Here is a 26236-nt window from a genome sequence, read left to right as displayed (position 1 = left end):
GAGCTGTTTGAATTTATTTTTTGAGGCTTTAGTATCTCTGGTACCTAGAGTGAAATCCCCTCTTGCACCCCTGATATGAATCACATGCTAGTTCTTGTTTTGTTTGATCGAGCTATCAAAGTTTGGCTGGCCATTTTATCAATATTTCCAAAGAGCCAGCTTTGCGTCTCATTCATTTATTTCTACTGCTTTATTATTCTCTCTTTGCCAATTTCAGTTTATGTCTTTACTATTTTATTTCTTCTATTTACCTTAGTAATATCCTTTTTTCCCCCTAGATTTTAAAAGGGGACGCTTATACCAAAAAGATGAGACCAACTTTTTTCTCTAAAGCAACCATTTAAGGCTTTAACTTCACCCTCCTTAAATAGCATATTTTATTTAAAATATCTATATTTAGTTTTTAATTATGTGTGTGTGTGTGTGTGTGTGTGTGTGTGTGTGTGTGTGTGTGTGTGTGTGAATCTGTGTCTGGAGGTGTGCCTGTGTGTGCAGGTGCCTGTGAAGGATGGGTACTGGAGTCAAGGGTGTTGTGAACCACCCACCGTGGGTGCTGGGAATCAAACTCAGGTCGCCTACAGGAGCAGTGTGTTCTCTTAGCTGCCGAGCCATCTCTCTAGCCCTGCATCCCATTTTTAGCATCACTTAGTTTGAAACAGCTTCTGGTTTCTCCTGTGACTACTTTTTCACCCCATGGATTATTTAGAAGTCCACCATTTAGTTTCATAATGTTTGGGTATTATAAACATAGAGTGTATATTGATTTCTAAGATGATTCTATAGCAGAAAACATATTATGCATAATTTCAAATTTAGTAAGACTTACTTTGGTGGATAGAAGGCCTTCTGTTTACCTGTAGCAAATTTGTGTTTTTCAGTTTTGCGATGTAGCTTGTTAAAGTACCCACTAACTTCTATTTACTGGCTGTGTTGCTCTCTTTTGTCCATTTTTCTGGTCTCCTGGTCCACTAGTTTCTAAGAGTGGAGTATTTAAACGATTTTCTATAACTGTACTCTCCACCCCCTACTGTTCTGTATGGTGATTTTATTTGCTAATGTGTTCTTATGTTCTCTGGTGATTGGGTACAAATACATTTAGGATGGCTATGTCTTTCTGATTAATGGACCTTTTTATCATGAGAAATCTTTCTCCGTTGTAATAGTCCTTGTCTTTAATTAGTTTTCCTATAACGTATACTATGTGATTAAGTTGGTAGACATCTTTTTCTGACCTCTTACTTTTAACCCACCAGTGACTTTGTAGCCTTTGTATGTAAAGTGAAATTCTTCTACCGAACAAATAGTTTGGTGTCCCTGGGTTTTGAGTCCAGTGTAATCATGTCAATAAAAGTCAACCCAGAATAAAAAATGTGTCATCTAAAACACATCGAGAAGCTAGCATTTGTAATGAAGAGCCTCTTCTGTTCCACTGTCCTCATGACCTGAATTCACTAGCCTAGTTTTTCTCCTCCAGCCTCATGCTTGCTTGACAGTCCTGATTCAAGAATGCTTTCCAGGCACTGAGAGAGAAAAGAACTTATTTTCCATCTCTTTGGGGCAAACCTAACAATAACAACAAAAGAATTTGATCAGGGATTTCTGGCTGCCTCTGTATAGACCTCTGCCCTTTATGGAGATGCTCTTCCTGGCTAATTAAGTACTCTGGCCATCATTAGGGGCGAAGATGGTGAAACAGAGAGGCAAGATTGCATTATTTTCTAATAACCTGTAGTCTTCAGGCTGTGGCGCTCCTAAGATCAATACTTTTATCGTGGCGAGAACAGTGCAGGTTCATTTTGTGAAACTCCCAGTGCTTTAGAAGAGGCCATGGTTTCACACAAATAGAGTGACCCAGTACTTCGTTAAAATGAAATTCCTGTCTGAACCAACAAAACAATCACTTTCACAACAACCGCCCCCCAGCTTTGTTTTTTGAGACCTCTCTATGTAGCTCTGGCTGTCCTGGAACTCACTATGTAGATCCGGCTAGCCTCAAATTCACAGAGACTCACATGCCTCTGCCTCCCGAGTGCTGGGATTAAAGACCTATATAACACCACACTGGGCTCCAACAAACCATTTTCAAATATCACGTCAGCCATGGAATTGTGACTTTCTGATGGTGGTTCAGGCAGTCAGTTTCCACTGAGTGTTAAGCTCCGACATTGACTTGCAGATTACTTCTGAGGCCCGGCAACCCAACAGGTATGTATCTGCTCTCACTTATGTGAAAAGCAGCATCTCAAGATGCAGATTCTGAAATGATGCTAACTGCTTATGTGTACACATTGGAGGTGTGGTTCTCTTTATTTGGGAATTTCGTGCATTAGTACTATATTTACACACTTCTACCCCTCCCCACACCCCTCCATCTCTTTCTGTGTCCCCTTCACACACCCTATCACATTCATGACTTCTTTAATCAATGTTATCATACATATATGGACATATATACATACATATAAATAGATACATGCAGACTACTGAATCCATCAGTGTTGCTTGTATGTGTATTTGTTTAGAGTTGACTACTTTGGATTCGGTAACCTGTTATGGAGATCACGCCTGGATATGACTGACTCTTCCTCCCTTGGCAGCCATTCATTGCCTGTAGATTCTCTCCTTCTACACTGGCAAGTCGTCATTGTGCGGGTCTTGTTTCAGCAACCACATCTTTGAAATTTCATGAGTTCATTTTCTCTACCATGTACAGAAGACACTTCTCAGAGCAATGTTCTGGCTTTCTGGCTCTTAACTCTCCCCTCATTCTTGATGCTCTGTAAATCTTAGGTATGTATTTATTTGGTGTGTGTGTGTGTGTGTGTGTGCGCTCATGTTTGCATATCACAACACTCAAGTGAGGTCAGAGGACAGCTTTTGGACTAGAACAACGATTGAAGTCCCTTTTGGTAGCTAAAAAAGTAGATCATGAGTTTTGATGGAGACATATGTAAGACCTCCTTAGGCCAAGAGAGCTGTCACTTGACTTTATCAAAGCAGAGTGGTAGACCAGTTCTCTGCAGACTCTGAATCACTATAGACCTTCTCTGAAAAGAAGGCTTTCAGACCACACTGCCCAGGACCTGTTCTTAACGTCTGTAAGAATGAAAGGTAGAGAAGTATCACTTCAACTTCACAAAGGAAAAATCCCAGTAGTTAGTAATGCCTAGACAGAGCAGTGTTAGAGGTAGAAGGAGGGTAGTGGTGGAGTGGGAGTTGGGGGGAACGGGGTGGGAGTTGGGTGAATAAGAGATCACCTCTTTTTCTTTTTGAAAAAGAGGACTGTAGCAATGGCTCAGTAGTTAAGTCTAACTACTACTTTTGCAGAGAACTCAGCCCAGTGCCCAATACCTACATGAGGCTGCTCACAACCAAGCACTTGTAACTCCAGCTCCAGAGACTACATTGCCGTCTTATGGCTTCTGTGGGTGCTACACTTACATGCGCAAATCCACACATAGATCCACATAGAATCACAAATAAAAACAAAACATTGAAATGATGTCTGGTAAACATCAGTGTATGTGTGTCTGGGGAGGCAAGAAGAGGCCTTTATGTTTCCTGGGACTGGAGTTACTGGCTGTAAAACTTACCTCCCCCTTCTGTGGGTGCTGGGAATTGAACTCAGGTCCTCTGCGGGATTACTGCAATTGGTATGCTCTCAACCCACTGAGCCATGTCTCCAGCCCTTGTCAAGCTCACTTTTTGCTACTATGGGTGCAAATCAGAGGTCAGAGCTGAAAATTGGGCTGAGGATCATTTCCTCATTTATCTCACAGAATACCTGCCTTCCAACATTCAAGCACTTTGAAACGACATCGGAGTGAGTGACATACAATTTTGAAACTCGTCATCTCTGAAAACGATTATGCGTAATGCTAAATAATTGTCCTTTATGGTTCTCTGGGAAACAGGAGGGGTGTTATTCATGAAAGCCATTGTTTTTTATGTGGTTATCAATGGGCTATAGGAGAGTGACCAACAGATTAAAATAAAATCCCCAACCAATACCAAACAGATAATGTGACTTTAAGCTCCTTTCTTTATACAGGGCTCACCTCCAGGAATGAAGCCGGATTCCCAGACACAAATGGAAACACCATGAGAACACACAGTACCCGTCACTCAGTCACGTTTAGGCAATGGTCTTGCACTGCTTGTTTTTGTGACTTGTATAGAAGAATTATCAGAGAGATCAGATTGGGGTGGGGGAATCTCCTGAAAAATAGAATTGCAGAGGAAAAAAATGAATAAAGACAAACAAGCCTTTTGTCTTAGTTACTTTTCCAGTTGCTCTGATAAAAATGACCTGACGAAAGCAACTTCAAGGAGGAAAGACTGATTTTAGCTTCAATTAGTTGGAGAGGATACAGAACATCACAGAGAGGATACAGTCCATCCCAGAGAGGATACAGTCCATCCCAGAGAGGATACAGTCCATCTCAGAGAGGATACAGAACATCCCAGAGAGGATACAGTCCATCTCAGAGAGGATACAGAACATCCCAGAGAGGATACAGTCCATCCCAGAGAGGATACAGTCCATCCCAGAGAGGATACAGTCCATCCCAGAGAGGATACAGTCCATCTCAGAGAGGATACAATCCATCTCAGAGAGGATACAGTCCATCCCAGAGAGGATACATGTCCCGCGCTACCGTCTCGCCAGCAAGAACCACGCGGTACACATAGGATACTTCTGCAGTAAAGCTTTAATGCCCCTTGGGAGAGCGGGCATCAGCCAACATGGCGGAGACCCAGATAAGATGGAACCCATCCCCTATATAGGAAACAGACCCTGCTTTGGACGTGTCACTCTTTGATTGGTTCACTGCCCATTATCCCAGATGATGCCTCGGGAGTAGGCAGGGACGCAGCGGTAGAGAGTTACCAAGCACGTGCGCTGGGATTAAAGGCGTGTGCTACATCACCTTGAACTCACAGAGATCTGCTTGTCTCTGCCTCCCAGGCATTGGGACCAAAGGCGTATACTACCACGCCTTGAGGTCACAGAGGTCAATCTGCCTCTGCCGCCCGGGCATCAGGACTAAAGGCGTGTACCACCACACCTTGGGGTCACCGAGGTCAATCTCTACCTTTGTTCCTAGAAGCAATGGAGAATGTGGTCCGGCCCTCCACAGATACAGTCCATCTCAGAGAGGATACAGTCCATCTCAGAGAGGATACAATCCATCTCAGAGAGGATACAGTCCATCACAGAGAGGAAGTTGGGGCAGCAGGAGCACAAGGCGGCGGCTTACATTGTATGTGCAGTCAGGAAGCAGAGAGAGATGGATGTTGCAGGCCAGCTCCCTTTCTCTTTTTATTGTCTGGGATTCTAGCCCTAGTACAGAGCTGCCCACAGTTAATTTGGGGCTTCCTACCCCAATTAATGCAGTCAACACCAATCTCCCAGGCATGCCTATTAGGCTAATCCTAATCTAATTTTCCTCAGGTCTGTTGGCAGATTTATCGCCTAGGTGATTGGCAATCAGTGTTAACCATCACATTAGACTTTGAAGAAACACTGTGTCAGAGTTTCCTTCCCAGTAATAAATGCAGCCTAAATAGCTGGGGCTTAGGCAAATATTCAAAACTCTTTTCTTTGTCTTTTAATTTTGTTTTCTTCACATGTTAGAGCAGGAAGACACACTGAATTCTGCATCTCATTGTCCCCAGGCAGAGTCTCCTTATATACCCTCTTGGACAAACCGCTTTTTTTTTTAGATATCTCTGGAACCTTATGTATGGCTCTCTTCTCATGACGTGTCCTGTACAGTCACCCTGGCCAGAATCCTGCCTTATGTTGATTCATACTCCTGAGACGTCTGGAAGTCCCTATTCCTGGCTGAAGGCTGTTTTATGTTCTTCCCCAGGAAGGACTGCACAGTGAACAAAAACAACTTTCTGTCTTTGGGGATCATTGCTGCTTGGGAAATCAGTCGTCAGTGAAGAACCAGCTTTAAAAAAAAAAGTGCACATATGTCTCTGGTATTAAAAGTGGACTGGACCCTCAAGCTCAGGACCATAGAGCGGTAGTTCAAGAATTCCAGCATCTTGCGGCAACTCGCAGCATCTCGCAGCATCTCGTGGCATCTCGCGGCATCTCGTGGCATCTTGTGGCAGTGCTCACTCAGGTTCCCTTGGGTGTCTCAGAGGCTGCTGGCTCACATGAGTGTGCAAAAATCAAAGTAAGGAACAGGGCATTTGTTTCTGCTTTGATTTTTTTCTACCAAGCGACGGACCCAGGGTGTTTTGTTTGAAAAGCAAAATGTAACAGCTTCTGCTTAGCTGGAGACTGCTAAGATGGCGTGGGTTTTATTTTGAAGCAGTTGATCTTCGAGCATCTCGTTTTCCTAGCCAGCAGAGGCAGGGTTACATTAGCTTGGCAGGAGACCCAAAGCCAGTGGCTACCCTCCTGTCTCTGATCCCCCTGAGCTATGATGGGATCATGGTCCTTTAGAGTTGTCCTGCTCCGCATTAATACAGCACATTAAACTTAAGAATTCCTGCCTCCTAAGAGCCAGCAGGGGAGCGATTTCACTCCCATTGCACAGATGGGGAAGCAAGACTGAGGAGACAGACATGCTCTTAACTGAAAGGCTTAGAAGGGATGTTAACTGAGGCGGTGCACAACTCTCTAGGCCACGCTCCTGCTTCCACCTGCAAACCCAGGGAACCGAGCATTCATTCAACTCAGGAAACCAGGAAAGCATCAACACCGCTGGCCTGGTTCGGCTCCATTGCACCGGGTTCTGCCTATATACCAAGAGTGTGGCTCAGATCTTTGCTGTCGATTGCAGAGGTGGCCAGCAGAAGGAGTTGCTCTGTGAGGGGAAGTGACCCTGTGCCCTCTGGAAAGTAGTTTGCCTGACACAACATTGGTTGGACTAGTTTCCTTCTCAGAGCTTTTGTTCAGAATGTAAGGATGAAAACTTCAGACTGGGAGATTTGAGACCTGAGGCTGGGGTCTGGACAGCATCCACCAGATGGTAGATTTCCCAGAAACCCAACGTCGCTCCAGGCCCTACTTGAGAACTGTGAGGTGGCACCAACCAGCCCGAGAAAACTGTAACAGGGGTACACCAGGCTTGCCACCCACTTCATGGAACTCAGAAGCAAAACCTCCTCCATATCCACGCGTCTTACCTTTGCCTCTGCCCTGGACATGGCTGGAAGACTGTTCTGGTCTGCTCCATCACTTAGAGCCTCTGCAGTGAAGTTTAGTTATGGCAAGGAGGGAGCTGGCTACCCGGACTTGTGCCGAAGTCTCCCTGCCACAGCAGACCCCCTTCGTGTCTGAGGCAGGTGACTGCCCTCTCTTAGAGGCCAGTGAAGATGCTAGCTAGTGCTGCCTGGGTCTCCAAACAGCTCAAGACCCCGCTCCAGGCTCTGATCAGAGACCACAGCAGTGGATCAGTGAAGCAGAAACTGTTACAGGATGGTTGGAAGACTCCCAGCCCTGCTCAGAGGCATTGGGTACAATACAGGACACCTACGTTGCCGAGATCAGCCTACCAAAGAGATCAGAACAAATAAGAATCTCGAGATGAGTCAACAGACTGCTCTGAGCATATGGAGAGAATGAATGAAAAACCGGCCACGCTACTTTTGTTGTGGCTGTGACCAAAGAAACGACATGAATTGGCTAGAGACCTGGAAGGCCATGATGTCAGTTTCTTCTCTCGCCCCTTTGGAATCATGCCGACTGCATCCAGGACCTGGTGCCAGCTGAGTGTAGTTTCCTCGCATGTATCCTTCGGCAGGCCTTGCTGGAGAGTGTTGCAGATCAGAAGTTATGTCCTACTCACTGCTGGCAAGTAGCTTCAAGGGGCCTGTGCCTTCTTCCAATCATGCCAATGCACATGGCAGCCCTGTACAGTTGGCATCTGAGTTCCAGCTCCAGGAGCCAGTCTGGGGGCAGGGCTCTGTCCTGGCCTGCCTGCAACAAAGCCGTTGGACTTCCAATAGTCATGCTAGCTGCACTTCCCATTCCTTGTGGAGCCCGTACATCGGGAAGGCTAACAACCGCTGGGCAGGTGGCTGTGGGGATTGACAGTAGCCACCATTGGCTTCTTGGGTGGCAGGGCTGTTCTCATTCAGTCCCTTTGCAGGTTTTAGTCCCTGAAAGCTTCCTCGTACCATCTCAGACGTGGAACCTTCAGCAGAAAATGGCAACGAATGAGCACTAATCCCATTGTTTTACGTTCACCGAATTTGTTTGTGCAGTTATCCTCTCCTATTTGGGTCTAGTGACACTAATTTTCTATTTGTGAACGACATGGAACTTTAAAAATCAGTGCATTTTACAAAATGTAATCAATCACGGGAAAAATATTAATTAAGCAAAAGGCCAGAGGTATAGAAAACTCACTAAGGTTTGCAAAATACTGGTAAGATTGACGGTGCAGACTTGAACTTGATCCCCTAACTCTGCCATTTCCTAATCACATAGCTTATGCAGGCCACTTAATTATTGCTAATTACATGAGCTAGGAGGCGTGGGAGTTCTCCTCGAACTGTTAGATAATAGTCAGTGATTGCTTATTGTTGCTGCTGCTGAACAGAGATATTAAGGTGCACATGTCTCCTCCATGCTGGTTGCTATCCTTGTTACTATGACCACGATGGATGGGCAAAGGGGATGCATGCCTGATGCCTGACCCAGAAGGGCCATTCTGAGAAGGAGTCGGGATGGAGATGCAGCCTTCGGGTCGGGTAGCAAGAGGAGGTGACAGGCTCTCCCAGAGCAAGCACTTCTCAGATGTTAGAGTCACTTCCGTTCACCATGTGCTGTGATGGGGAGCACTTCTTGAGGGCATCTCCAGATTTGGATCTTCTTCCCCACAGACAGGCTATTTCTGCAGAACATGACTGACGGCAAGAAGGTTAGATGTACTCATAATGGCTGTGGGCTGGGGGTGGAGTGGGGACCCCAAGCCTGACTCTATCAACAATGTCAAGTGGCCCTTGTGGTGCCGTAGACGAAAAGCAATGTGTTCCACAGTCACCTTTAACTTGAATGTTTAAACCTCGGACCCCAGACAGCATTCATAACAACAGGTTGCTAGTGTCAGAGCCTGGGCCCTGGGAGCCCTAAGGAGCCAGACTTGGCTACCAGTCCTCAGTGCACCAGTTAAAGACACAAGGAAGAGTGAAACTAGGGAAGGGGATTTTTCCAGTGTGGTCATACTGGAAAGAGGACCAAACACAGAGGACCCGAGATGCCCTAATCCATCCTCCAAGCCCTGACACAAGGTTGAGGTTTGACTGAAGGGCAAGAGGCATGCAAGGTGTTGTCTGTCTACGGCTGACTTACCCTTGTCTCTGCTCCAGCCTCTTCTGCAAGGCAAGTCTGACAAGTTGTCAGAACTGTGTGAAATTTCTCCCTGGGAGACTTGCTTCCTTCTGGCTGGCACTAGGGCTCTAGCCGCTCTCTTTCCCTTTCCCAGCGTGGCTTCCTTGGAAAGTTCCAATTACTTGGGATCCTTTGTCTCAGTAGTCTGATGCTCAGAGACATGCATCGTCTGAGGATGGGTATAATGTGAAGAAGGGAAGTAAGAAGACCCTGTCCCCAGGGTCAGCACTCAAAGCCTCTCCTTAGGTTTGCTCTTTTATAGTATTTTCTGTGCACAGGCACTGTAATTAGTACTAAAGGCAAAACAGTAAACAGAATTGAGATCCTGGCTCTTGAGTAGCTTCTCCTTTAATGTGGAGGACAAATGCTCAGGAAGGTGTGTGTGTGTGTGTGTGTGTGTGTGTGTGTGTGTGTTTGTGTGTGTGTGTGTGTTCATGCACCTGTGGGGCAGACACGTGCAATATAGCAAATAGTTAGAAAAGATTCACTGAGGAGGAGGGAGAGGAGCTCACGGGTAGAAGAAGCAAAGATTTTTCTTCTGGGACTGGAAAGATTTTTCCTCTCAAGTTTCTAGGTAGAGATTGTGGTAGTTGTGATGGTGGTAGTCATGGTGGTAGTGGTGATGGTGGTAGTGGTGTCTTTTCATTTTCTGCCCATGGAAGTGCTTGTCCACAATTTTGAGCCTGTATATAATCTATATGGTCTGGACCTTGGGCTAGCTGGTGAATGGGGAAGCCTGTGTAGGCATGCAAACGATCAGAACAAGGGCTGGAAGGAGCGAGTGGTGGGTAGGCTGCTGGGATCTGGGACTCTCTGGAGGACTGTTAGACCCTGTGAGGACGGAGCCCTAACTGTAATGAACTGTGTACACAGTGGCTGGCAGAGTGGATTAGTCAGTAGGTGGGAGGTGAGAAGCTCAAGAGAGCAGAGTGTCATGGGCAGAAGGACCAGTAAGTTCAAAGGTTCCAGGGTTGGAAGGGAGTCCATGGGATCCCAAAGGGAAGTCCTATTGTGTGTGAGGAATGGCTGTATACACACCTTGCTTTCTGGGTTGTAGACAAAGAACAGCTCTTTGGGTTCTAAGAAATACGTTTAGCTGGAATGAAGAAGTCTGACCACACCAAATGCTGGCGAGGGTTTCCAAGGAACCGGATACATTCTCTTGTGCTGTTAGTGAGGTTATAAAATGATTCTCCCTTTGGAAACCATCTTGACACTTTCCTAAGAAGTTAAATACAGGCCTACCATACAACTTAGCCATTCCATGCTAGCATTTAGCCTAAATAAATGAAAACATACTCTCACACAAAGGCGATATGTAACATGCGTAACAGCCTTTAAAGGCATATTTTCACCTGACTTGCCTTCTCTTATGTCCTTCATACTAGGAGATGAGTGGCCTCCTCCGTCACATACCCTCATCACCATGATATTCTATCTCACTACAGCCTCTAGAGCAGCTGAGCCAACCACAGGCTGACACCTCCAAAACCCCGAGCAGAAGCAAATCTTTCCCCTGTAAGTTGACTTCCCCATTTATTTTGTTACAGCGGCAGAGAACTAACATTTACCCTCTATTTTGTTTTGTTTGTTAACCTCCCTCCCCCAGCTTTAGCGAAGTGTGATTAACATATAACAAACTGCACGTGTTTGAAGTATATTTATTACTAGTGACTTTGGGCATGTGTCTATACCCATGAGCCCGTAGACACAGCCAACTCCTTCCAACCTTTTCTGTCGTCTCTTCATAGTTCCTTTCTCCAGCCTTCCCAACCCTCCCCACCCTTGAACAGATCTACTTTCTGCAATTGTGGATGATGGCAGGTTTCATAGGGCCGTACATAGACAGATTCACACAGTATCCTCAGTGCTATTTTGCTCCTTTCCCACAGTATGGCTATTTTGAGATTCATTAATGCCCTATCAATAGGTTCACCCATCACAGTGGTGAATAGTTGTCTGATGTGAACGTGTCATATCTCGCTCATCCAACGGCCTAACGTGGCTCGCGGTTTCATTCCTCCCCAACCTCAGATTTTGGTTATTACAAATGAAGCCGCTACCAGCACTTGTGTACAGCCTTTGTGCGAGCATATGTTTTCATTTGTGTTGGGTAAATACTAGGGTGGAATGGCTAAGTCATATGGTGGGCCTATGTTTAACTTTCTAAGGAGCTGCCAACATGTTTTCAAAAGGGAACATCATTTTATATTCCAACTGACAGCATATGAGAGTGTATTTCAGGTCCTTGAAATCCTGGCGGCCATTTGGTGTGGTCAGCCCTTTTCGTGGCCACTGCTCTCGCGGGTGCGTGGTGACATTGCATAGTGGGTCTTCATCTGCTCTAGCAAGTGTGTGGTGACATTGCACAGTGTCTTCATCTGCTCTAGTGGGTGTGTGGTGACATTGCACAGTGGGTCTTCATCTCTAGCGGGTGTATGGTGACATTGCACAGTGTCTTCATCTGCTCTCGCGGGTGCGTGGTGACATTGCATAGTGGGTCTTCATCTGTTCTAGCAAGTGTGTGGTGACATCGCTCAGTGTCTTCATCTCTAGTGGGTGTGTGATGACATTGCATCTCCCTTGTGTCATCACAGGCTCAGTACCCTTCCAGTCTAGGACTTTTTCAGTCGAGTGTCTACTTAAATGTCTTTCTGTTTTTTTGTTTTTGTTTTTAAATCTGAGTCGTGTGTATTCATTGTCTTGTTAAAAACGTTCTGTGTATTCTTGATGCTTGTCTTTCCTCAGATAAATTGACACAGTTATGTGTTTCCTCCCAGTCTGTGGCCTGCCTTTGGCTTCATACGGAAATCAAATTATTCCAGCATCTTTCCTGATTACTTTGCCTTGGACCTTTCCACTTAAGAAACAACCCTTTCCCCCCAACAAAACCCCAATCCAAACTCCATCTACGTATGGGTTGTATTCTGGCCTCTGCTTTGTCCTGTTGGTCTGTGTTTCCTTCTTCATGGCCGTGTCAAGCTGTCCTGGTTACTAAGGCTTTTAAAATCTTGCAATCAGCTCGCGTGTGTCTTCCAAGCTCGTCCATCAAGGTTGCTCTGGACCTTGTTTTCCTCCATAGAATTCACAATCAGTTCCCCAGCCCCTGCCTGCCTTCCCGTGGGAGGATGGCTCCTGTCAGTTTGGGTTTCTTTGTTACCCACCCCAGAAGGATGGTGAGCGGGTAAACAGTGGGTAGGATAGATGTTCTGTTCAGTGTCTCTGTTCTCTTGCTTCCTGCACCCTCAACCTCTACCACCCACAATTCCTAGAGCAGTGGTTCTCAACCTGTGGGTCACAACCCCTCAGAAAAGGGGGTGTTGAGTGACCATCAGAAATATCAGATATTTACATTACAATTCATAGCAGTAGCAAACTTACAGTTAAGAAGTAGCAAGGAAAATAATTGTATGGTTGGGGGGTCGCCACCACATGAAGAACTGTGTTAAAGGGTTGCAGCATTTGGAAGGTTGAGAACCACTGACCTAGGGGAAGACTTCTGGTCATGAGCACGTTTGTGTTTGGTCACAGTCTTCGGTAGTGGGTCTTCCCAGTTGTATACCCCTCACTGACACGCTGTGACTCAGGGAGCACGTGGAGTTTGGTGAGCTAGAAGCCTGCTCCACACCATGGGAGTGAATTGCACCCCAGCCAACCATAAGCGACTAAAAACTAGTTTGTAAGTAAGACCCACATAGCGCCTCTTAGTCTGCAGTGTGTCCTCTGGTCACCTCCCCATCTGCCATGCTGTGAAACAGCCTGGCTCGTATTCTTTCCTTTTCCCTCTGAAATGTCGGGGGGGGGGTAGACTTTGTGTGATTTGAACCGCTGTGTCCTCAATCCTCCCCTCTCTGGTTTTCAGCCAGCATCACTCCCTCGCTCAATTGTTTAACATCAACTTAAAGTCTTGGTTTCCCTAGGCTACCCCACCCCAGATCAACCTCACACAACTCCAGTACTCACAATAAAGAGCTGGATTCCCTGAATACAGCTCATGTAGCAGTTTAATTAATTTAATTTTTCATCAACCAGAGCTGTCTTTCAAAGAAATGTCCTTCCCCTGTGTCAGGCTCCAGCTCTCCAGAGGAGAACAGGACCTTTGTGAGGGGTAGGGATTAACCTGCGGTCCATGAGGCAAAAGGTTCTGCAAGCTAGCCTGTGAGAAGAGTAGGAGACCCGCCCTGTGTCCCAGGTGGTCCTGAGGAGGTGGGGGCCTTTAAGCTGGTCCTCCAATCCAAAACCCCAAATCTTAAAAAAAAAGAAAAGGAAAGAAAGTAAATACATTTTATTTATTTTGTAGGCGTGGGCTTGCATATGGGCAGACGTGCCACTGTGGGTGTGCCCTCCTGCAGGTGTGCACCTCATGCATACTTTACTTGTGTGTATATTGCATATGTTTGTCATGTGTGCAGATGCCCCCCCCCCATTTCACAGGCAAGAAAACGGAGACTCGGAGAACAGCCGGGTCCCTTGCAGGTGAGAAGCTGAGCCGGCAAGCTGAAGAGCACAGCTCTGACCCCGAGCAGCCTCAGCTCACAGCCAGACAGCGAAGAGCGTCAAATGCTCTCATGTTAAACATTGATGGAAACATTTCAGGACCTTCAGAAGAGGCGCTGTTTTAGTTTTTCTTAGACTCTTTCAATATTTAAGTCCGAGCGTACTGAAAAGGTATAACCGACATGTCCTTTCCATCCTGAAGGGAGGATGCCACGACAGTTGCAAAGGTTCTACCCTGCACGCTCCCCCCCCCCACTGCCCCCACTGGCCCCCGCTGAGCACCGGCCACACTGCTCTTCGCCCTGTCGTGCATTCGGGAAGCTAACTAAGACTTTTCTGGGGACAATAGCACCCGTCAGTTATCTGTGCTTTAGTGTAAACAATAAAATTCTTATTATGTACTCAGAATCCACAAAGCCATTGCCATGGAAACTGTTTTCATGTCTGTATCTTTAATGAATAGGTAATGAAAGAAATGCTGCAGTTACAACTTCATTACTGGTCTAAGAAAACAGAAAGTGTATGCGCGCAGGCACACGTGCGCGCGCACACACACACAAGCACGTACACACACACATGCACACACACGCACACACACACACGGCTATAAATTTGAATTATGGTCCTTGTCACATTTCAGAGCATGGGGAACATTGCAGAGGCGTGCTCAGACTGTCATTTTGGACTGAATGAGTCAGGGGGAAGCAGAAAGCACGTGGCCCACCAGATCATGCCCACCATGATGGCGACTGAGGCATTGTCTTTTGGGCTTTTTGTGATTTTAATAACTCCAGTTCAAAATAATTCCCTACTCGGAAAAAGCACCACTCAGGCTCGGGAACGGAGAGGGGGATTTACACAGTATCACTTGTCTTGGACATTATGTATTGCTTGATCTGCATCATACATGAGAAGGCCTGCCCACAATGGCTGTCTTCTGCAGGACTTCCTTATCACGCCCAGCATGACAGATACGAATTGGGTTTGCTGTAGAAGGGATTGCTTTTGCGCTCATAAAAGCTTGACTGATCACGGCATCGAATCACCAAGAGAAATCAATTCCACGTCGATGGAAGTCCCTTAAAAATGACTGTTACAAGAATCATTAACATGGAGCTATGACATCTCCCTCCTGACAGCCTGGTTAAAATATGTGCAGAGCTCTAAAGCGCCACCAGGAGCTAGGGCCCAGAAAAAGAAGAAGGGGCCAGGATACCCGGCTGTTATGTGGTGCAAGGTGGGACCACGGATCTCATGGGCGGCGGACAAACACACCATCAGACAGAGTTTACACAAAAAGGAAGTTTACTGAGGAAGGAAGAAGGGGAGAGACAGTGACCTGCCTCCTCAGAGAGATGGCAGAAAGAGAGAGAGGGAATTGGTGTAGCTTGTCTCTTAAAGGGACCTTTACACCTGCTTAGCAGCCATAGAACTCCTGGGACTGGCCAGTGTACTGCCTGAGTGTGTGCAGGGATGGCCACTCTGCCTCTGCCAGGTCCCCATGGGGCGGGGCTGGGTTTGCATTTGCCTGGACGTTTGCCTGGATGCTAACAATAACCTTACCCAAATCACCACCATACCTTCTGGAACATTCCCTGTGGATGAGGGCCATGGCTGGAGTTCACACCTGATCCCTCACCTCATGCATGCCCTTGCTAGATTGTGAGGGCAGAATTTAAACAAAAAAGAAATAATCTCAGCAGTAGTCTGATCCTTACAGAGCACAATTTAGTTTTTTGTTAATTTGTGTGTGTGTGTGCGCGTGCGCGCGTGTCTACTTGTATTCAGAGGTCAGAGGTCAGAGGACAGATTTGAAGAGTTGGTTCAAGCCTTCCACCTTGTTGATGTGGAGGTCTCTCTTACTGAGCTGCCTACTCCAGTATCCTTAGCCAGAGAACCTTCCAGCAATTCTCCTGCCTCTATTACCCGTCTGGCCATCATAGGAGTGCTGGTATTATAGATGGGAGCTACCACATTTGGTCTTATGAATGGCCTCCTGAGATGGAACTCTGGTCATCAGACTTGTAAAGCAAAGGCGTTTACTGTCTAAGTCATCTTGTCAATATCGCGAATTCATTTTGAAACCACCCCAGCCTCCTCTCCCTCCTGGGGTCGACCCGCTTTTGCCCAGGTCAAGTTTCCCAGTGCTTAGGAGCAAACCAGATCTACCCACACCAGGCCCTATCATCTGGGTTTATTGTGACCTTGTAAACAGTGACAGCTTCCCACTAATTGTTTCTAGGGTCCGTGTGCTAAGAAAATCCGCAGGAAAGAGGGACATTGGAGAAAATACATAGATTGCTTTCAAGTGCCCTTGAGGGGAAAATATCTATTTGTCTATAAACTGCATTATCTATTTGTTAAAGCTCTTTCGCTGAGGAGCTGAGGGCGTGAGGTTTTCTTTCTTCTTTTCTTTGCAGTGTAGCTATAAGCACTTGAGGATCATTAAACCACATTTCCTTAATGAAATTTCTGGAGGACAGGTACTGCTCTATCATGGAGAATTACACCATCTGACCTTCCTTTGCTAACTTGCTACGGAGTCTGGGAAATTCCCTTCTCCAGGTGTGGCTTTCTTCTCTGTCTGCTGTGTGTATCGGGCAAGAGGAGGGAGGAGCTTCCCGCGCTGATATTTTATGACTTCTCTGCTTTTCTCCAAAGCCTCGTCCGGGTGTGATGCGTGTGAGGCCAGAGCAAGAGCTGTCTTCCTGAGGATCAGCTGCCTTAGGCTGTGCCCCACAGCTCTAGAAGCCGGGAGTCTGAGATCAAGGTGCATGCAGGGCTGGGTTGTACTGAGGGCTGCACACAGTTGACTTCTTGTTGTGTCCTCCCAAGGCACAAAGATTCCTTTAATTAAGCCACTAGTCTCGTTCACAAGGCCTCAGTCATCATGGCCCAGTCATCTCCTAAAGGTCTCACCTACCTCCTGGTACCATTCTGCCGGAGCTGAGGGTTTCAGCAAATGAGTTTTGGGGGACATCAGCCTTCACACATAGCATATGTAATCTAGTGGTAGGAAAAGACATTTGAGGGGCTGGAGTGATGACTCAGCAGTTAAGAGCATTTGCTACTTTTGCAGAAGACTTGGATTCAGCTCCCAGCACCTACCTGGAGGCTTACAACTGCTTGTAATTCCAGCTCTCAGGGATCTGATGCCTCCTTCTGGCCTTCTTGGACACTGCAAATACATGGTGCACATACACCCCTGCAGGCAAACACTCATACGCTCATTCAGGACTGTTTGAAAGATCCAAGGTTTACAGTGTTACCTTTCATGAGGGAAGTCCTCCAGAATGCACATTTCTGACTCATTCAACATATCTTTCTCGAATCTACCTCGAGCCAGGTATCCTTGCTGGCTCAGGACAAGGCATGCCTGCTCTGTGCCTCGAGGAACACATCAATCAGTGGACATGGGGGGTTGGGGTGGAGAGTGGATAAACACTGGCTCCAGAGAAACAAATTAATGTGAGAAATGTCCGAGAGTGATTAAGCTACCCAGAGAAGACGGTGTGGAAACAGGGACAGTGACTGGGGTCAATTCTTACAAGATGTTCCGCTGAGCCGAGTCAGAGGTTGACAGCTGGAGGTGATGAAGAGCTCAGGGAAGCCTTTGGTACCCCCAGGTCAGAGCCAGGATGCCTTTTATATGCTGTTGTGATTGAAGAGGGAATGTGGAGATTCAGGAGGAGATGAAGGGCAACAGCGTGGACCACTGAGAAGGCGCTTCCCCAGGAACTGGGTTCAGTCTCTTCAGGACTCATGAGGGCATGTGTGTGTAGAACCCAGAGGCAGCTGAGATGGTCCCCTTGGCCACAGGAGAGTGAGAATGCTCCTGGGCTGAGTCTCTTTTCCTAGTAAGGACGAACGCTAGGTGAAGAGAGCTCCCACATGTGTTTGTGTGCACATGTGTGGTCATGTGTATTTACACAGGTATGTGGGCACAGATACTGAAGGTGACCTTTGTAGGGAGAAGACACTATGGAACGGGGAAGAGTTGGTACCCATGAGATCTGCAGCTGGGGGCCTGCAGCTGCCCCCAGCATCATGAATGCAGAACGATGTTCAGTGATGGTCAGATGCTCAGGCACGGGAAGGGGAAGGCTGGGACACACCACATGCATATCAAGATATATGCCTATGATACCCCAGCATGCATGTCAAGAGTGCCAATAGGTGAGACATTGTTCTCTCCTTTAAATTGTACACATAGTCTAAATTCCTATTCCCTGTAAACACATGGGAAAACGTTAATTACAGCTTTTTAGAAGAAAGAAAACAGGGAGGGGAAGAAAAAGATGCTCTCTCTCTCTCTCTCTCTCTCTCTCTCTCTCTCTCTCTGGAAGGCATTTTAGTTTGAGATCGTTTCTTGGTGACATTCCAGTGCAACATTTGTATCAACTGCAGAGTCCTTCCTATAGCTAAAAACAAGCAAAATGAAACGAAAAACTTTTTTTTTTTGGATGACTGGAATGCAATGAAAGATTGTGTCTACACAGTGGTGAGTTTACACACCCTGTTCACCCGTTTCTCCGGCAGCATGTCACACTGGTGGAAAACAAGAAACGACCCTTGGCACGTCACTGTGAGCCAAGTCACAGAACTCACATGGACTTTACCAGTTTCCCCACTGATGGCATTTTTGTTTGTTCGTTTGTCTGTTTTCTTTTGAAATCCAATCTGATATACCAACCCTGAATTTAGCCAATTAACTCCGGAGGATTTCTTGGTCAATATGCAACAATTGTTTTTCTTATCTCTCCTGTAGGGTCCAGTTGAGAGGGACTGAGGTGATCAGCAGGACTACACTGGAAAGTGCTATGCCATTTTGGGCACATTATGATAGCAGTGATTACACAGGTCAGCGGGGCTAGCCTGCTGGGTGGAGTTGCAGAGAAGGCCATAGAAATTTCTGTGTGAGTGTCATCTTGTCCTTTGATGCTCAGACCCTCATTGACTAATAAGCGGCTCTGGTTACTCTGGTCACCAAGTATTTGGTCAAGACTGGTTATGTGGGTGTATTGGTTTTCCTGGCTTCAGGAATAAAGTGAAACAAGTTAGGTAGCTTGTAGGTGCATACAACTTTAATTTTTAAACATTTGTTTATCAATTGTGTGTGTGTGTGTGTGTGTGTTTCAGTGTGTGCCATAGCATGTGTGGAGGTCAGAGGACAACTTGGGCAGATCAGTTCTCCTCTCTACCGTGTGAGCTTGGAGACTCAAGTTTAGGGCATCAGGTTTGGTGGCAAGAGCCTTTACCCACTGAGCAATCCCACCAGCCCACACCCAATCTTATGACATTACCAATACACAAAGTTCACACTTAATTAAGTTATAAAAAAAAAACAACAAAAATATTTCTTACTGTTTTAAGTGAGTGAGGATTTTGCTGCTGATGGTTCATTCATGGTTTTCCTCGACTGCGTATGCTCGAGGGCTGCAGGATGGCAGCAGGTGTCACTGGTTCATGGACTTAGAAACCCACACGAAGTTAAGGTGCGAGTGGCCTCCTTTGGAAGAGCTCAGAGACTCTGTTCTTTACCTCACTCAGTTCCTCTGGCTTCTACCCAGCAGTCCTTGGTATTCTCTGTGGGCAACTTCTTCTCCTCTGTGCTTCTCCTCCCATGGCGGTCTTCTATGTGTGTGACCCTAAGATAAGACCCAGCACGAACTTGACTACATCTGCTCAGAACCAGTTTCCAAATAAGCTTCTTGGAGAACATGGATTTGTGGCGTACACTATTCAACTTACAATGAACTCCAATGTAATAGTTTACTTAATACCACCCACCCATAAATCTCAGGTGCAAATATTTTTTTTTTTTACTAATTTTGGTTTCTTAGACAGAAAAACCAAGGATCAGAAAGGCAAACCTGTGTCAACACCCCCCCCCCAAAAGATTCATGAGGCCATGCTAAAACCATGGCTTCCTAGACTCCACACTCTTCTTCATTCTTAAAGGCTTCTCACGCTGGTTTTAAGCATGTATTCTTGGGACTCCTCTCACTCTCACTAGTAATTTTACAATTTTATTCTTTTATAGAGAGTACTTTATAGAGAGTGCTGGGGTCAGGGCAGATTGCAAGCCAAGAATAGGGGACTGTATGTATAAAAACACTTGTCCCTCCAAGATGGGCCACAGCCTGTCCTGGGAGGCAGACACTCTCAGGGTCCTGGGAGCTGAAGAGAGAGGAGAGGCTTCCACAGGGCACGGTGGAGCAGGGTTGCCAGGGCTAAATGTCCTGGGCGCAGCAGCCCGGGAAGCCTCCTCTCGAGATGCTGTTTAAGTTTAAGCACAGCATCCCCGTCACATTAAATCTGTGCTTTTAATTGGGCTTTTATAGGTTTTATGGTTTTGTTTGTATTTAATCTTTAATTTTGTTTTGGTTTTTATAGAGGTATAAGAGCGACAAGCAGAAGGAGGTTGTGTCTAATTTATAGCTTGCCCGTATTTGAGAATAATGAAAGGAATTCAGCTCATCATGTCAAGGGAGTGTGCTAGGCTAGTTGTGGAAAAAAAAAAACACAGAACAAAACACCCTCCGCCCTCTTGCCTCTGGACTCCAGTCTTGCTAGCTGCCAGCAGAAAAGAGAAGCGTGTGGTGTCACCTAGTTCTAGAGTGGGGCAAGAGACCCCACGTCGGATCTCACAGAGAGAGGAACCAACACCCCTCATCTAGCCAGGACCCAAAGCTACCGGGTGTAGAGAAACAATTCAAACTGGCGTGGAACTGAAGTCATTCACTGGCACCCATAATAAAACAGAGTGTGGCAGGAGACTAAGTAGGTTGGTTGGGATCTGGGTTCCAGTCACACAACCAGGACCTGGATCGTCCCTTCTCACTCTTCCCCGTGACTCAAAGTCAGCTCTTGCTCGGGGTCCCACAATGGCTACCAGCCCGTCCCAGGGTGTTGAACTTCTCCACTCAGGTCCAACAGAGGCGTGGCAGCCTAGAGAAAACCTGTTAGCTCCGGCTAGACCTCTAAGACATCCTTGGACCTAGAGAAAGAGGTGAGCTGAGCTTGTTGGCTTGGTGAGTTGGGTATTTACCTAGAGCCAGAGGCTGCCGATGGGGTTACCAGCAGAGCATGGACTGGGGGTGGCAGAGGTGGAAAGCCCCACTCCCAGTAGGAAAACGAGCTTGGTGACTTATAAACAGGAAAAGAATGTTGCAGGGAAACACACCAATGTTCGGGAGGCGTCCTAGTTACCCTTCTGTGGCCATGATAAATACCACAAGCCAAAGGCAGCTACGGAAGGAGAGGGTCTACTGTTTCTTACCCTGCCATGCATTGTTCAGGGCGGGAACCCCAACAGGGCGGGAACCTAGAGCCAGGAACTGAAACAGAGACCACGGAGGAATGCTGCTTAGTGGCTTGCGTAGGTTCAGCCACCTTTCACACATCTCTGAGGCCCATTTGTCCAGAGGTGGCACCACCTACAGTGGTCTGTGCCCTCCCACATCCATCATTACTCAGGAAGATGCCCCACAGGCTGATCTATAGTAGGCCAATATGATAAAGGCATTTTCTCCACTGGGGTTCCCTCTTTCTAGATGATCATAGCATGTGTCATGTTGACAGGAAAACCTAAGCAGCACAGAAGAAAAAACCCCATGACTGAGGTGGCAAACGCCTACTTTTCTCCCTGAATGACCTCTAGCAAGCTGTCTAGCGTCCCCACCCCTCAAGATCCATCAGGAACCATGACAGTAGTACTATGTCAGAGGGTAGTTTTCTTTATTTGAGAGAAATTAAATGAAACAATACAACAGCAGCAATTAGTTCCTGTCTGGGGCAAAGATGTGACCCCAGTTTGAGCTGCGATTCGCAGTAGTTTATAGCATGGCTCTCAAACAGAAGCAAGCAATGATGAGAACAAAGTCTGGGTTGGGGGCTCAGATAAGCACCCGGAAGTCACAAACTCTTACTGATGGAGTTTGTGGAGGAAAAGATCAACTTCCTGAATGTCTGGGGTTAACATGTGGTTACCTGTCTTGGTTTATTTTAACAAATAAATAAATTTTTATTTCAGTTTGACACGACCAAGGGTCCCTTAGGAAAAGAGTGTCTTAATTGAAGGATTTCCCAGGTTAGGTTGGTCTGTGGGTATGTCTGGGGGGAATTGAATGGACTGTCGATTGTTAAGGGAGGAGCCAGTCTACTTTGGGTGGTGCCACCCCTGGGCAAATGGCCCTGGGTTGTGTAAGCTAGCTGACCATCAACCAGAGGGAGCCTGCCAATGAACCATTCTTTCATGCTTTCTCCTTGAGTTCTCTCATTGATGGACGGTGACCTGTAAGTTGCAGAACTCCTTTCTTCCCCCAGGCTGGTTTTGGTCCGAGTGCTTTGTTGCAGCCACAGTGAAGCAAACTAGAATAATGCCTGTGTGGTTGTGCGTGTACATACGTGCATATGGATGTGACATATATGTAAAGCTGGGAGGTCGCGTGTGTTCGTGTGCATGTGGGGAAGACAGGCATATGTGTGACAACGATAGTGTGTGTGTGTGTATGTGTGTGTGTGTGTGTGTGTGTGTGTGTGTGTGTGTGTGTGTATCTGGAAGAGTGCTGTGCGTTCCCAGATGAAGCACCTGGAAGCTACGCAACAAAGAGGCTATGGTGACCTATAGGGACAAGGACCTTTGACTTTAGACCTTGTTAGAATCCACGGCATGATTTAAGGTTCCGAGATCTTGTCCCAGTTCTTCCAAGTTGGATAGCTATTGACTGGATTCAAGAACTGGGACGGTCTGGGGTGTGTAATTTTCCAGGTGCATGGAAAGGGGAGAGAGAGTGATTTTCTTCAGACAGTGGTGAAAGCCTGGGCAGCAGTCTTGGGGAATGAAGTAAAAAGAGTGACTTACAGACAGACAGACAGACAGACAGACACACACACATATACATATGTGACTGAAACCAGGAGGCAAGGACATTTTTCAAAAAAAAAAAGATTGGTTTGATAAAGTTTGCCACTGTCTTAATGAGTTCCCAAACCCATAGAGAGCAAGGGCAACAGTGTACAGAAGTTCTCCTGGTTAGAAGCTTCAGAAAAGAGAACTTAAACACAATGGGGCTTCTGGATGTGCAGTGGCCAACAGAGAAGTCTCTAAATGTGAGAGGCCCAGTGCTACTGTTCTTTCTAACAGATTACTGAACAGGCAAGCATGCTCTCTCTCTCTCTCTCTCTCTCTCTCTCTCTCTCTCTCTCTCTCTCTCTCTCTGCAGGTGGATAGTGTATGGAAAGGTATTGGCTGCTATAGTCATTCATGCATGTTGGTGCTGATCGATGGCTCACACTGTGGAGCAGATGGGTAGCAGCCTTCTACAGCTTCTTCAATTAGTTCCCTCCAGCTTGCTCTCATCTTCTCAGACCTCTAGAGCAAGCCCATCACCGGACACAGAAGCAGTAGAGCCTATATTGTGTATCCACTTCCCATACACACATAGTCAAATATCTATCATGAATTGCATGCTCCCTGTGCTTTGTAGTGGCTCTTGCTATTGCTGTTATTTTTCAACAGGATTCTGATCAATATGCTATACAGACAGCACACAAAAGGAAGCTGGAGTGTCTGGATTCATGTTACATGAAATCATTTTCAAGCCGAAGAGAACTGCTAGGAACCAAGGTGGACAATGCATAGTGATGGCAGGGGTGTCATGGCAGGAAGATGTGAGTTGTATATGGAGTTCTGTGCAGTGATAGAGTTACTACATACATGAATCCAGACAGAACTAAAGGGGGTGCAGGGGAACCTTTCAGTACAGTTGGAGGCTTCAGTACTCTCATCTGGCCCTTCATAGAGAAAACTTGATCGGTATAGTCAAGCAATTAGGCTTAACTGACATTTATTCTCAATAAGAGCAGAGAACACATTCATTTCAAGGACTCACTGATCATTAAGAAAGATAGACCATATATGCAAAGACATAGAACAAATTGTAAAGCATTTGGGAAGATTGAAATAATCTGTAGTACGTTCACTGACTAGGACAAAATTAAACTGTCAATCACTTACAGAGTGATGTCTGGGATGGCTCCAGACTGTTGGGAACTAAGCAAATGTTTTTGTTTTTTTTTTAAATTGACCTCTTCATTGTTACTGTATTGCATTGTAGATAGAAGTTTCTGTCCCTCCTGGTCCCATAGCCATTTAATCTCAAAGAAGCACACAGAGGTTTATATTAATTATAAACTGTTTGGCCTATTAGCTCAGGCTTATTATTAACTAACTTTTGAAAGTTAAATTAATCCATAATTCTTGTCTATGTTTGGCCACATGGATTGGTACCTTTTTTCAGTAAGGTGTTTTCATCTTGCTTCCTCTGCATCTGGCTGGCGACTGCGTTTCTGCCTTACCTCTTTCTAAAATTCTCCTAGTCTGGTCGCCCCACCTATCCTTCTTGCCTGGCTACTGGCCAATCAGTGTTTTATTAAACTAATATGAGTGACAAATCCTTGCAGTGTACAAGAGTATTGTCCCGTAGCATTGCACATGGAGTTTTCATATCAGTACACATTATACGTTGAGCGTGTTTTCCGTGTGTTGTTCTCCTTCTGCATCTTCCTGCTCCCATCATCCCCTTAGACATCTCTGATGCTACTGCCATGTGCTATAAAAATGAAGGATTACCTGTACCTCTATGAAACCTAAGAATTTTTTATGAGAGAAATCAAATGATATCTGTCTTTCTGAGACTTGTTTAATTTATTTATATGATGATCTGGCATCCATTTTCCTGCAAATGGCATATCTTCTTTAGTGGCTTAAAAATGCCATTGTGTATACATTCCACAACTTCTTTATCCATTATTCTTTTGTTAGATGAATATAACCCATAGATTAAGGAAGAAATTTTAAGAGAAATTAAAAAATACTTTGAATTAAACAAAAATTGAAATGTAACTTGCCAAATTTGTGCAGTACAGTTTCCTGTCAGAAAAGAGGCAGGCTCAGGGCTGGAGAGAGGGCTCAGAGGGCCAAAGGGCGTGGTGTGCAATGTGAGAATATGAGTTAGAGACCCTAAGACCCCCACAAATCGAGGCATGGCAATGCACACATCTGTAATGCCAGCACTCCCATCAAAAATGGGAGGTAGAGACGGGAAAATCCCTGGAAGCTTTCAGGTCAGCTAGCCTGGCAAATGCAGGGGTGAACAAGAGACACCCTGTCTCAAACAAGGTGACAGAGGAGGACCAGCACTCGGGTTGTCCTCTGACCTCCACACATAAGCCATGGCAAGGTGTATGCCTGCATCCATGCACGAATATAAAGATAAAACTCCTTGATATAATTTTATAGAATCAAATCAGCATAAAGAAATATACATGGTCTTGAAATCCAAGTTGTTTTAGTGTTAGAATATTAATCACTGAAATTTACATTAACAGAATTAACCCGAGTGATCATCTCCATAGAAGCAGGAAAAAAAAATACTGAACAAAATTAAACACGAGCTTTGGAAAACTTTCAGAAGCCAGGAAATGATGAAGTTTCCTCCGACTGAGAGAACATTTATGTAAAACCCAGAGGTGATGTTGCCTTGGTGCTGAAGCAGTGGCAGTAGCTCTTCCTGGGAGCAGCAGATCAAGGATGTCCACAGTCACTTCTGTTCGCATTATCTCTGAACTCCTAAACATTGTGAGTGAGCCCAAGGAAAGGCTTATAGACTGGGAAGAAAGGCGTGAAATGGATTGTCTTTATTCTTGGAAGATATGGTTGGGAACATGGCAGATCCTGAGGAATCTCCAACAAGACTCTAGACACTAGTCAGTGACCGTAGTAATACCCTCTCAGACAAGGGCAGTATTCTAGAGTCAGTGACAGTTTTATGTACTGACATCAGATAGAAACTGGAATGTTTAAATACCATTTACTAGGGCTGGGGAGATGGTACAGCCAGTAAAATGCTAGTCTTGAAAGTACAAGGGCCTGAGTTTGATGCTCAAAAGTTATATTTAAAAAATAAAAAGAGCCAGGCGGTGGCAGGGCACCCCTTTAATCCCAGCACTCAGGAGGCAGAGGCAGGTGAAACTCTGTGAGTTCGAGGCCAGCCTGGACTACAAGAGCTAGTTCCAGGACAGGCTCCAAAGCTACAGAGAAACCCTGTTTTGAAAAACAAAACAAACATACAACAAAAAAGTAAAAAGCAAAAAGCGGGGCACAGTGACATACACAAAAAGCTGGGCATGGTGACATACACAAAAAACTGGGCATGGTGACATACACAAAAGCTGGGCATGGTGACATACACAAAAGCTGGGCATGGTGACTTGCACTTCTGATCCGCTTGTTGATTGAGGCAAGCAGCTACCCAGCCTACTTGATGCAGCCCAGGCCAGGGAGAGGCTGTCTCACAAAGAAGGTGACACCATCAG

The sequence above is a fragment of the Myodes glareolus genome, chromosome 7 (genome assembly GCF_982192425.1).
Source record: "Myodes glareolus chromosome 7, mMyoGla1.1, whole genome shotgun sequence".
In the NCBI taxonomy this organism is placed as follows: domain Eukaryota; kingdom Metazoa; phylum Chordata; class Mammalia; order Rodentia; family Cricetidae; genus Myodes; species Myodes glareolus.
The sequence above is the reverse complement of the archived record's forward strand: the minus strand, read 5'-3'. Positions refer to the sequence as shown.